Source organism: Cyprinodon variegatus, unplaced genomic scaffold (assembly GCF_000732505.1).
Source record: "Cyprinodon variegatus isolate N-32 unplaced genomic scaffold, C_variegatus-1.0 Scaffold658, whole genome shotgun sequence".
Classification (NCBI taxonomy): Eukaryota; Metazoa; Chordata; class Actinopteri; order Cyprinodontiformes; family Cyprinodontidae; genus Cyprinodon; species Cyprinodon variegatus.
The window spans coordinates 269,023-279,181 of record NW_015151111.1 but is presented as its reverse complement, the minus strand read 5'-3'; positions in this window follow the sequence as shown (position 1 = coordinate 279,181).

The following is a 10,159-nucleotide window of genomic DNA, read 5'->3' as shown; positions in this document are numbered from 1 at the left end:
GATGGATGGATGGATGGATGGAAGTCTGGGATGGATGGATGGATGGATGGATGGATGGATGGATGGATGGATGGATGGATGGATGGATGGATGGATGGATGGATTGATTGATTGATTTCCCCCCTAAGTATGCTGCGATCTTTGGATGTAATACACATGTCAATAAACTTCAATATAAATGCATATAAATAGACTATACTTTTAAATTTGCAATTGCATTCTTACAATTCTATGGCAAGCTGGTAATTTAATGTTCATTCAGCTGTTCGAATTTGAATTATAAATATTTTCCAAAAATTCCACATATGTTGAACTAAAGTGTATATTTTACTTTGTTGCTTTTGTGAATAAAACTTTGTTTTAGTTTTCCATCCGATGGTGTTTAATGTCTCTAAGTCAGATTTAAAAATCTGATATAAAAAAATAAGCAAAATAAGCACTTTCAGAACCCAACAGTCAGCATTCCAGAAAACAGCATTTTATATGCCTAACAAGTAAGTCAATAAAAAAAAAATGTTTCAGGTGTATAAAACACATGGATTCTTGTGTAGTTATTTCATGCTGGTGGGGTAATGGCTTAAAAGACTTAAAAAGACATAGAACACATTGATTTTAACATGCACATTATCCGCATGGATACTTAATCCTGAACTGTAGCTTTTAGCATTCCTGGTTTTCTGAACAGACCAGTGATCTAATCACCTGATTACCTGCAGGTCTGTGCCAAATACAAGGCAGCAGACCAGACAAACCAGAGACTATAACATCCAACCTTGCCATGAATAATTACGTCAGGAGTGAGTCATTGAGATGTTGAGCCAAGCTGAGGGCTTTACAGCTTTATATACTAACAAGAGCTGCCGCTTTTCTTTAACCAGATCGAGCTTGTCATTAAAGCGTAAAAAGATGGCCTGTTCTCATTTGTATGTCAATCAGTTTAGGATATAATATATTTTGATTAAACTACACTGGTAAAAACAATTCTGTTGCTGCTGGGAATAGCAAGGAAAGTAGTTGTCTGTCAAAATGAAGATGTGAATATTTTAGGGGTTGGGGACAATGGAGTAGGATTTTATTGCTATGTAAAGAAACAATTTTCTCGCTTCTACAAAGAAATCTGAAATCTGGTTTCAGTCTATTGTCCCATTTTGACCCTGTTAAAACAAGAAGAAAACAACAAAGTACATTTTAACAAGGCAGATGGTACAATTATTTACTATAAAGTCAAGCCACAATCATAAGCTTTGCCTCCAGAACAAAGAGATAAATTACACAGCAAGTGAATTATAAGATGTCAGAGCTAAATGTTCTGTCAAGTGTCACATTTTGTGTTTTGAGGACCATATCAAATTATGAAAACATTAAGCTGTAATGTGCAGAGTTGAATTTACAATTCCAAAATCCTTTTATAGTTCTCAGAGTCTGCAGTTCGCCCACACAATGATGTTAGCATATTCCAGCTGCTTGGAATTCCTTCCTGCTGTCTTGGGAGCACACACACTGCATTTTAAAACTTGTTGAGCCCTTTCAAGTTTTATTTGAAAATATGTAATTACATTCTTGAAGCAATAACGGGCTCTCAGAATGATTTACATCTTGTATTAAATGTCTTACTTTTAGAAGACATTGTGCATACTTTTTTAAAGCAGTGGTTGTCAATCAACTCGAGCAGTATTTGAGCAACAGACACTACAGTCAAAATAATACATAAAGAAGTAATAACATTGAATTTATGGCTGGGAGCTGCACTGTCTAAAGTATTTTATTAACATCTTCATGCGATTTGATTCATAGGTCAGCATACTGTTAATATCCTTCTAGTAGTTCAAACTACTTGAAACATGTTGTCACATTACAACTACAAACTCTCATGATTCTTTTTGTGATTTTATTTGAAAAACCACATTAAAGTAAATAGATGTCGGTAAAAAAAAAAATCGGTAAACTGTTGATAAAATTCTGAAGGCCAATTGATGTAGTTGATTCATTTATTAGGGGTTTCAGTGAAAAAGGGATAAACACAAACAGAGCTCAGACTCAAAACATAACAAATTGAACATCTTCATCCCTAGAACCACTATCAACATTTATAGTTCCCCTTATCTGGAATGTAGTAAAATCTTAAACAAAACTTTAACGGCTTCCTCTCAACAACAAATTAAATCAAATCCACCTGAGCAGTAAATCTCTGCAGCTCCCCTAGTGACTACACTGGTATCTTGAAAGAATGACCTCATTGCATTGAAATATTGCAAAAGTAACTTCTGCTTTGCCAAAGATCAATTAAATATTCAGATGTTTAACAAAAAAACTATTTGCTCTTAAATGAACAATTTAAATCAATGGGAAATAAACGCTTAAACAATAGGAAATAAATGTTTCCCATTGGTTTTAGCAATGAGAAAACAGAGAAAGAAAGGAATGTGATAAACACTGTTTCACAGTGGTAAGTGTTATGTGACAAAGTGCAAAAAGTTAAAGGAAAATAAAGAATTTTGTAGGTCAGATAAAAGCTGTTAGAATGTCAAGGCTAAAATAAAGCTATTCATAAATCTTATAAAGCAAACCTTTGAAAGTTTGCTTTAAAAAGTTTAATTGAACAGTTAAATAATGAACTGCATCTTGCTATCAAACAAAAATGTTGTAGTTTGGTTACATAACTTTATTAAACAGACTGTTTCATATTATAACTTGTCTACTGAGTTTGGGGGTCTGGATCATGACAATTTTACATGACATTTAATTATCTTCTATCCTCGTCCTTTCTCATTCAGTCAGATCTAATCTGGTGTCCTCTTCACAGTTCTCCATTACCAGGTAATGCCATCACATAGTAACATTATTTGTTTGCTTTTTAGCTTGACAGGTTTTTGTTTTTTAGCATTTTATCTCTGGTGTGGACAAAATCAATTCACAGGAGTATCTTCACATGGCAATACAAATGGCAAAAAAATAAAGCTTTTTAATCCAATTAGAACATTTCTGTGTATTCTCCCCAGAGCCCCGGCATCAGGTGTTGCTCCACTCTGGCTGCATCTGGACAATGTTTAAGCCCAAGTGTATCTCCTCACGCTTTGACAGAAGGAAAGTAAGGCTTTAAAAGCCCCCCCCCCCAATCTCCAGTACTGCTCACTTCACCAGCTGCTACTGATAACATTGGGTGGGAGAGGGATTGCACCAGTGACAGAAGAAAATGGACAAACATTAAAGACCCATCACCCACAAGTTCACATCATTTGACAGACTTAACTACATACACTGAAGTGTCTTTGATGGTGGTGGGTTGTCATAGAGCTGATTATGTTTTCCAGCAAGTGTTATGGGAAGTCATGGCTTGTGCAAGGTCTCTTTTTCTAGTCTCTGGTCCAATCTGATTAGATCATTTATATAATGGCTGTTTGATGTGTGACAAGGCCTGCATTTCAGATAGGCTTTCAGCTTAACTTTTAAATTCATTTTAACACCAATAGCAACTCAGGCCATCGGATGGAAGTGACTTAAGGCATTAAAGCTACAGTGTGTAATTTTCAGCGACATCTAACGTCCAGACTGCAGACCGCAGCAACATGAACATCTCGCCCCCACCGCTTCTCCCCCCCAACAGTACGGCGAGCGTTACGGGACAAAATGTCTTCCACGACGTCCGCATCACCTACCTTCTCAAGTGATGAGGTTTGTTTACATAGATAATTTTACAGATAGTATTTCATTAGTCTGTGTAGGGTATAGATTTCATGTAGACTTAAACAACTGCCGTAGTTACTTTCGAGCGTAATGGGCGATCTCGCAATCGCTAGTTTGTTGGCTCTGCGCTGCCGTAGCGCAAAGATGTCTGCCTCCATGGCTGCGAGACCCGCTCCTATGTAATTATAAATAACGAATTCTAAGGCAACGCAAATATTAAGGTTAAGAGGCTGAGCTCGTAGATGATGATAAATAACATAGTTATGTATAATATATTACATTTCTGACTGTATATCCCTGTAATTATTACACACTGTAGCTTTAATACATGTTGAAGATAATTTTATGATTCAAACCAAGCCCCCAAATTAGATGAGGATTTGAAGGCATATACTGTACAATATTTTAGTCGTTGCTCTCAGCTACAGTTCAAACTGTAAACGCTCACAATATTTGTTCTGATAATGTACGGCCGATTCTCTGATGCAATCTGAATGCTCACACTGTATGACCAAAAAAACTACACATTAGACTCTCAGAGAGATGGCACTGGCCCAACTCGTTTTCCTGCAAGAAAAGTCAGAGGAGAAGAAGAATTCCCTTTGAACATTTGCAAGATGCAAGATTGAGATAAACTGGCTTGTAGCTCTGCTTCAACAGCGCAATCACCTCAAGAGGGCCGACTGAATTAAAAAATGTTTCACTTTCATCCGACCATTCGATTCCCAATCGGGAGATTGTCGTGAGAGGCTAAGCACCCCTTGTTTCCTCCTGTTTACTACAAGATGCAGGCTGAAAATTCTCTTACATCTGAACATTTAGCCCAAACAGGGCCAAAAATTGTAGTCTATGCCTGCCCTTAGGTGAAAATGAACAGGACACGGTTGTTTGTGAGTAGTTAATTGGGTTTTGCAACAGGATTTTAGTTAGATTTATTGAGCAAAATAGAAAGGAAAAATAGCAATAAACCTAAGGCTGACTGAACCAGATATTTGCAGCTGTATCCTGAACACCAAGGCTCAGTTCTAACCACAGGGCCAGATGCCCAATACTACCAAGAGAGGATAATTCCAGTGCGCACTCTACCTGGGTTTTGTATCTCACCATGCCCACTGCTTTATGACCACCTGTACCAAACCTCTGATTGATACTTTATGCAGGATAATGCATAAAGTATGTCATAAAGCTAAAATAGTCTGAACTTGGTTTAGTGAACTCCAACATCTTTATGGTCATGAGATCTCAGTCCTATAAAGCACAAATGGGATGTTGTGATAGGAGATTTTCATTATTCATATTTGACAGGCAGTAATAACATCAGAGGAATGTCTCTCACATTTTGTTCAATTAGGACAGTTCTGAATGCCCAATGGTTTTCAAGTTATTATCAAACCTTACCCAAATAAATAGCTATTGAGTCTATATTGAAGGTAAGCATGAATAGTAGTCAGTCTATCTTTTTTAGGAAGGAGGGAGGGCTGCAGTCGGTTCAGTGGGGGCAAGAAGGAAGTTTTCCAAACTGCTCAGGCCAACCCTCTACATTTTCTTTCTGTTTACTTCTACGTTCAGGAGTTTACATGCCAATTCCATTACAGGGATTAAAATAGTTTGTTTGAGCCATCCTCAAACTCAGTTTCCCTTGTCCTTCTCCCTCCCTTTAACCGCTCGCCCCACTTACAGAGTTTGAGGTTCCTGAGATGGGTTTAGGGATTATAGGACAAGGGAACACGAGGCAGCTGGATTGAAGAATGTTCCAAAAAAGAAATCCTTGCATGGTTGAAAACATGTTTTTTATCCATGATTGTGGCATCTATATTCAGTGGTGAACATGGGAAAAGGAAAACACAACAAAGTGTTGTCCAATTGGGCTGATGGGTCTATGTGGCAGGTTCACAGTGGCAGAGCTAGACTTTTAAAACGGGGGACGCAAAGGGGTGACAAGGTCAAATTATAAAGGGTTCATCTGCACTACAAACAATAAGTGTACAACAAAATAGATTTAAAGGAGTACTCAAAATTTCCTCTGACTTATCAAATCCAGCAGTAAACAAAAACTTGAAGTAATTTTAGACAAAACAAGGCAGGACAAGCAGTTGTGCACATTTAAATGTGTACCAGAAGAAGAAAAATAATAAAATAACAAAACAAAACAGAAAAAAATACGCCCTTTAAAACTGACTATAGTTGACCACTGCCCAGTGATATGACAACACCAAGTTCACACAAAAAATCAGAACAGTAAAATTCTGTTGAATTCTGTTCTGGAATCTCAAGTAAATTTGGAATTGGTCTTTGGTCATCTTTTGTTTTGTGCTTCAGTGAAAATGTTGCAGTGGTGCAAAAGTTTTTCAGTCTCCTTCCATAATTCACCAAATGTACTATGACTTCTGTAGCTTTTTAAACTGTCTGTAAGGAAACCAACCAGATCTATTGCTCTAACCAGATTAAGACTTCTGGGTGGAGCATGTTAGACAGGATTTTTCACATCCCCAAACACTTTGCAAAAAAGTAAAGAAAAGTCCCATAAACTGTAGGTCAATTTTGGCGAAAACACCCTCTGCTTATATTTTCCTGTCTCCACTTTTCTTCTCTGGTGAAATGTCTTGCCAGATCCCCAAAACTGCTGGAATCCTGTCTCTCATAGTCCTAAATGCCATGTACCTGCAAGCCCTCCAAACATCTGAAAGTTGCTGAAGTGAACTAGGCTTTTCAAGTGGGTTCATTTCTCATTGAACATCAAGCCACTTCATATGTTCAGCACAACCAGACATGAAAATAGTAACTGAAGTTATACTCATAGGTAGTACTAAGCACAAGCACTGTGGTGCAACGTCTCCCTTACTTCCTTTTAAAACTTTGATTAATTTAAGAACAATTAACGCACATACCAGCAAAGGAAATGCATTTCATTGATTCTGTGCTCTGCTGTTGCACTCTGTTTTGGAACCGTTTGGAGCATGAAGGACTGCATGTCAGCTTAACCAATGAAAGTGTAGCAGAATATGTTGCATGAAGATGTATTCAAGTCCGCTGGGAAATTTGACAGCTTTTTTGCAAATGTCCGTAAAATTCAAACAGTGTATGTTTTCAGCAGGTTGGCAACAGGAGTGGCAAGAAATAACTCTGGGGTGGCAATTGCCACCCCAACTAACCCTCTGGCTCTGCCACTGCAGGGTCACCTTTGAGCCTCTATTGATTACTAGCTGAAGTTCTCAGGTGAATAGCTGGAAGCAGGATTCATTGACACTGCCACAGAGGTGAGATCACCTCTAAAAAGCAGCAAAGTACTGCTGATCTATCCCAAAACAGCCAAAGGCAAAATCTAAGGATCAGTCTGTGGAGTAATCAGGGAATTAAAAATGTTTTCTCTAGATACATAAATACAACAAAACAACTTTAAATATGCAGAATTGTGTCATAAATGTATTAACTTGTAGGCCTATATATTTGAAGGCAGTTCCCCCAATAATTAAGGAGAAGCTCACCGTATTCTCCAATAAGCTGATCACTCCCTGCTTGTAGGTCTAAGCCACCCGTAGCAGGTAATCTCTTTCGAAACTGAAGGGGCTCAGAAAGGCTAAGCCTGGACAACAATAAGGGGCATCCACAACATTGCTTGTGCTCCAGACAAAACCCATAAAATCGAGCAACAGAGAGAGATTTTCTACTTGTATTGACTTGAAATGTGCCTTTGTGTCCCTCTTTATCCATAACTGGTACATGGAAATGAAAGGCCAATCTTTTTCTTATCTGCCTGCAACAAACTATTCCTTAACCCACGCAGGTGCTTTGCTTGTTTTCATTGTGTTTCTGTTTTTTTAGTTTGCGTAGTGCACAGGTCCGACGCATGTGTAGACTTGTTTTGATGGATCACACAACAAGAGGGATACTCACGTCATTCTGAGGTAACATGCATCAAAACATAAACACCCTGCTGTAAAAAGAGTTATGCATTTTTGTCACAAATTACAGGGGAGTTAAAAAAATCAGATGTAATATTCCAAACTATACCTATGTTTCAAAGAAAAAAAAAGGGGCTAAAGTACCAATAAAATGTCAGACTTCTAATTGATTAAGACTGGCACTATGTCATTTTTGTCTTTAGTGTCTGTTTCCACTCAGTACCCTCTCACTATGTTAGTCTTGCCAAAACTCTGTTACCAATCAGTCCTAAATATCTCACCTGTGCCGAGAACTACATAAGTCCTTCCAAATCCTTGTCTCTCTTTTAAATTATCCACAACCTTATGCCAGTAAATGTCCAGTGATCTGTCCTTACTCTTGTTTGTGTTTAAGCTGCTGTCCAAGATAATATTTTTGGATCGTTGCCCTGGACTGACTTTCACCGGCTTCTGGATATCTGAACATCAAAACATGCACTGCTTTTTAAACTGCATCTACACTGTGAGACTATCTAATCCTGTTGTAAAGGGGTTCTGATCTCTCACTGTGTGTTTGATCACTGATTATTTACTGATCAGGTGTCTGAGTTATAGGAATGGGCCTGCATCCATTACTGACAGCCATAATTGGCAGAATCTGTTAAGCTACTGGAATGGCAGACTGAATAGGAAAGGAAATACTTTAAAACTGCAGTGTCATTGTGTGGACACAAACAGGATGTCAATGTTTTATAATTGCCACTTCTTTTTTTTTGGCAAAGCCATCTTGTTTTAAATCAGCAAACCCTTAGGGTCAAAGTTTTTATAATAGAAAACTTGGAAATGATCAACAAATGGCCAGTTAATGGAAATTAATAAATCACTCCGTAAATATCTTTTAAATCATTTCAGTTAGTTTTATTCATGTCTTGCAGTGGGACATCTGGTGGTAAGGTTTCACTTTACAACCAAATGAGCGACTATGGACGGGGCCCTCTTCCACAAAAGAGTCTGAAATAATATCTAAAAATGAAATTTTGCAACAGAGCCTTGTTTTAAAGCATTGTGATCAGTTAAGATTAGTGGTTTTAAAATTTAATAGAGTTAGAGAAAAAAAAAAATATGCAGAAAAAATAAAGTATCAGAAAGGAAAATTTAAGTAAATTATCAGTTCTTTAATTAAAAATGCTTTGTGTATTTTTAATCACAATTTTTTCATTCCATTTAAAAAATATTTTAATGGTAAGGTCAATGGAGGTTGTTTTTACAGCGTCCCAAATGTATTCTTGATTTATACAGGGCCGTAGCAAGGATGATATGGGCCCTCAGTCTAGATGGTGTCTTACCGTCACAAGTTTTTTTCCCCCCACTCCAGAATGTGAAAATCAAATGGACTAAAAGCAAAGAAGTGGTGCCCATATTATGACCAGTCATGTTAATTTTAAATTGGATTTCTTCACATAAATCAATTTTCTAAGGAAAAAGTTAAGATTAAAAAAAATCCTAGCACACACTAATAATGGAACCCTCCTGACAGCTAGTGATACCTTTAATATAATTATCCATCTGTCTGTCTGTTTGTTAATTTGTCTTAAAGCTTAACTAAATAAGAAGTTTACCTTGATATTTCTCAACTAATTCCCCATGGTAACCTACGTATATAAAATATGATCTAATGTTGTGTTATCTCCCCCTACTGGCATTGGTTATAAAAACACACTTTCAGATTTCTGTGCAACCGACCTGGTGGCAGTTTTGCACGTATGTTCTTGTTCTTGTGGCTCTGCTCTTGTTCTTGATGTATGGCAGCATGATGTAAGGCCATTGGCATCAATGCCCATACTCATTGTGCTGCATTACACGCAGCTTTTTCTAGAACAGCTTTTTATTTAGTAAAACAAAAACTAAATAATTTTTTTTCAGAGGAAAAAAACAAAGAAAAAAAGAGTATCGGATCAGAACAAGGCTCACTGAATATGGTCAAGATGTTTACTCTGCTGTATTACCCCAAACAAAATCAAGGATCCATGATGTAGACCTGAACTCGTAAGTATCATATCTACTAACCTCTGTTGGCGTTACTATTGTTACTTTAGAGTGATTGATTTTTAGCGTGTCACTGTAAAACATGGAAAGCCTGAGAAAAAATACGGTTTACTCCAAAGGCAGACTTGCACTTACCTGACTTAACTGACGATTTGCAGAAAAAAGGAGACCCTCTATGCACTGGCTTAAATTAGATGATGTACAATACAACCCACCCTCAGACATTTGGTGAAAGGCCTCTTCCAGCTCCCCATAGAGTCACAGCAATGCATTTGTGTTGGTTGCATTGCTGGCAAAGGGTCCGTGTTTACAGCTGTGCTATCTGCAAAAGACCAGTGTGAATTGAAAGGGACTTAGTGCTGTTTTAACATCTCATATGCCTAATAAATTAATAATTTATAAAATTAAGTGAATATTTACTTCCTTCTTAAGTTACCATGGATGGATATAACCTGATGCCCTTTATTAGGACATGTCCATTATCACCAATAAATGGAGGAAATGTAATTATATATATATATATATATATATATATATATATATATATA